Below are 3,910 nucleotides of genomic sequence, written 5' to 3' on the forward strand. Positions count from 1 at the left end.
GCGAGGTGGCGGGCGCCTGTAGTCCCAGCTACTCGGGAGGCTGAGGCAGGAGAATGGCGGGAACCCGGGAGGCGGAGCTTGCAGTGAGCTGAGATCCGGCCATTGCACTCCAGCCCTGGCGACAGAGCCAGACTCCGTCTCCAAAAAAAAAAAAAAAAAAAAAAAAAAAAAAAAAAACCACACTGTTGGCTTTCAGGCTTTTCTCTAGCTTTAAACCCTAGCCTGCGTGCTACTTCTGATTAGCAGCTAGGTGACCTTCATTGTACAAAGAGCCTTCATCCTCTCGATCTCGGGTTTTCTTTCTAAAGGGCCTTGTGTGGTTTCATCCCACGTTTTAAGATATGATAGCTGCATTGAACGACTTGGGAGATTTTCCTTCCTTCTTTATCTTTCCATTGGTATTATTTAAATAGCATGAGGATTATCTGTTACTCAAAAAGTAATCTGCCTTGTAAGAACTTCACATTTTAATGAACTTAGAAACAAAAGAGCATGCCTATTAAACCGTCTAGGCCTGATGCATTTATAAGTGATTAATTATTAAATACACTTTCCACTTTTTCTATAATTATTCTATTCTTTGGTATTTTGCCATTTAAAAGGAGACTTGTTGCTTTCTGAAAATACTCTTTCTTTTTCTACATGACTACTGGCATTCACCTCTGAAGTTTCTGTGTCCAAGGCAAATGCCACTCCAAGGAGCCGAGCCTGTCTCTGCCTTCAGCCAACCTCCACATGGGTTTCCAAAGCTTAGTATTAAGTTGGGCATCAGATTAAAATAAACATCATAAACATTCTCATCTTTTTTCTTTCTTACTAGCATTTCTAATTCCTTTTATTTTATTTTTTTTTTTAGAAATAGGGTATTGCTCTGTCACCCAGGCTGGAGTACAGTGGCATGATCATGGCTCACTGCAGCCTTGACCTCCCGGGCTCAAGCAATCCTCCCATCTCAGCCTCCTGGGTAGTTGATACCACACGTACACGTCACCAAGCCTGACTAATTATTTGTTTTTTAAGGTTTCTTTGTTGTAGAGACAGAGTCTCACTATGTTGCCCAGGTTGGTCTTGAACTCCTGGGTTCAAGCGATCCATCCACTTTGGCCTCCCAAAGTGCTGGGATTACAGGTGTGAGCCAACGCACTCAGCCTCTATTTCCCGTTGAACTGGTTTTGGTAAGATATTTTACAGGCTAACTGTGTATTTCATCTAGCAGTCAGCAAGTGTTTGCACATCGTTATAAATTATGTCTTGTTATGAACTTGTTCTAACAACAATTCACTCTAAGCAGGCATTCCGCATGCTCATTACATAATATTTTTGTCTCTGTGCAGCTGCACATCTGCACCATAGTGTAGCTCCCTGTCCCCGGATGACCGACTGGAACTAGGTTTCTCCATCCCCAATAGGCCTCACTGTGTCTCATCACACCAAAGTATTTTTTAAAAGGCTTAATGAAGACACCATCCTCTGTATCATCCCCCGGGAAGGCTGAGCAGGTTGCGCACCATAAATACACTTCAACGTTCCTATCTGCCTAAGCCTTGGATCCCCTCCTCTGTAATATAGCAAGGTAAATGCCTGCATCCTGACTGCATTTAATGGACCATGGGCCCCGGGTTGGGGTTGCAGCACCGAGTGAGTTATGAGAGCCGCCCCCAGCTGCTCCATCTGACAGATTGAAGCCAGGTTCTCTAGCCAGCGCTTCCATCTTCATCAATTCTGTTTGTTCAACGTTATGTTCCTTCTGCCCTGGGCTCACAGCCTGAAATTCATTCCTTCACATATTCCCCAGGTTTCCAACATTATAAATTGGCAAAGGTCTTGCAATTGTTTGGATGCCTCCTCCCAGATCAGTTTTGGTCGTCATTACCCGAGGGTCTGCCAGGATGTTATGGTTCTGAAAATAATAAAAGCTGGGAGTAAAATCAACAGTCCGCTCAAGGCAGCAGCCTCAGGTGAGTTAATTAAAGTCTTCAGGCAAAAGAATTGATCTCCAGTATAGAAAAGAGCTGCTATTGATGACTAGGGAGACGAAGTTTGGGGTTCAAGGTATTCAGATTTATCAAAATCTGCCCAAATTTCCACATTCCAATTCTTAGAGTCTCTCTCCTTCCTAATTAATCCCTTGTTACAGAAGAGATCTAGCCAGGTCACAAAATGAATTTGTATTGTATTTTACTTGGAGTTTGGTTTTTAGAAATCCTGACCCTGCCTGTAATCCCAGCATTTTGGGAGATCATGGTGAGAGGATCACTTGAGCCCAGGAGTTCAAGACCAGCCGGGGCAACATAGGGAGACCCTCATCTCTACAAAAAATTTTACAGACTAGCCAGGTGTGGTGGTGCGTACCTGGAGGTCCCAGCTACTTGGGAAGCTGAGGTGAAAGGATCGTTTGAGCCTGGGAGGTAAAGGCTGCAGTGAGCTGTGATCATGCCACTATACTCCAAAAAAAAAAAAAAAAAAAAAAAGAGACTGAAAGAGAGATAGAGAAAAGAAATCTTGGCCCTGTGACCATAAGAAATAATGAGTTATTTCAGAGTAATCTAATAATTATCTGGTTGTCTATCTTTGCCTTCCATTGGAAATTTACAGCCCTAAATTTGTTTCTTTTTTTTTTTCCTCCACTTTTTCCAGTATGGTCAGAAAAATCCAGCCCATTCTACAAGAAGAATCTAATATAAGAATCTTACAACGTTCTGTTACAACAGCTACTTGATGTCCCAAGGCCTTGCTTGCCATAGGCAGCTGACCCCAGGCAATTACAGATTCTAATTTAGGTAACTGATTTGTCAAAGCACGTCATGAACGGCTAGCATCTCACTTTCCACTGGCAATGAAGTCGCTGTGGCCTTCAAATCTAAAAAGATGAAAGGAACAATTCCAGATTCCTATATTCACATATTTGTTCTCCAAAAACCCCTTTTAAAACCAAAACAACTGTGGAAAGAGCATGCAGAGCAAAAGCCAGGGAAGCCACCAGTGGGTGGGAGAAGCTGTCACTAACGGGCAAGGATGACTTTCAAGAGCTCCCAAGGGAGGGGCTGGGCATCTCACTTGCCCCACACTTGGCTACTGGCACCTTCAGAAGACAGTGTCCTCTCCTTCTCTCCTGACTTCTAGATCTTTCTCTAGAGCCTCTCACTGGGGAACAAAGCAAGAACCACACAAGGAAGGGGCTTCTGGGAAGTCTCTGCCAACCAGAGGAAAGCTTCGAAGGGAATGGTGGTGACAGGGAATTGACACAGACAATCCCGTATAGCGAGATGGTTTCTCTTGTAGCTGTTTCACTTTGAAGACGCCGACAGACCCACACCCTCTGAGTGCTAACAGTAGTCTTAAAAGCGTCATGGAAGGCCGGACATGGTGACTCATGCCTGTAATCCCAGCACTCTGGGAGGCCGAGGCTGGTAGATTACCTGAGGTCAGGATTTCGAGACTAGCCTGGCCAACATGGTGAAACCCTGTCTCTACTAAGAATACAAAAAATTAGCCGGACGTGGTGGCAGGCAGCTGTAATCTCAGCTCCTCAGGAGGCTGAGGCAGAAGAATTGCTTGAACCTGGGAGGCGGAGGTTGCAGTGAGCCAAGATCACGCCACTGCACTCCAGCCTGGCGACAGAGCAAGACTGTCTAAAAAAAAAAAAAAGAAAGGAAGTGTCATGGAAGGACTTAGGCTCTTCCCCACAATGGCCACTTGGACCCTGGACTGGGGCAGACAGCAATGAAAACCAAAGAAGGAATGGAAAGAGGATAACAAAAATCATATGTTTTTATTTTTATTTTATTTTTGAGATGGAGTCTCGCTCTGTCACCCAGGCTAGAGTGCAGTGGTGGGATCTCGGCTCACTGTAACCTCTGCCTCCAGGGTTCAAGCGATTCTCCTACCTCAGCCTCCCGAGTAGCTGAGA

General features: G+C 44.7%; 1 long non-coding RNA gene across 1 annotated transcript; it reads left to right on the forward strand.

The window, feature by feature from the left end:
- The first annotated feature begins 894 nt into the window (after positions 1-894).
- On the forward strand, positions 895-3,413 carry LOC115892894. Its single transcript, XR_004052813.1, has 3 exons — positions 895-1,573; positions 1,796-1,958; positions 2,638-3,413. It is a non-coding gene; the product is annotated as an uncharacterized LOC115892894 (long non-coding RNA).
- Positions 3,414-3,910: the final 497 nt, after the last annotated feature.

This window comes from Rhinopithecus roxellana, chromosome 13 (assembly GCF_007565055.1).
Source record: "Rhinopithecus roxellana isolate Shanxi Qingling chromosome 13, ASM756505v1, whole genome shotgun sequence".
NCBI lineage: Eukaryota > Metazoa > Chordata > Mammalia > Primates > Cercopithecidae > Rhinopithecus > Rhinopithecus roxellana.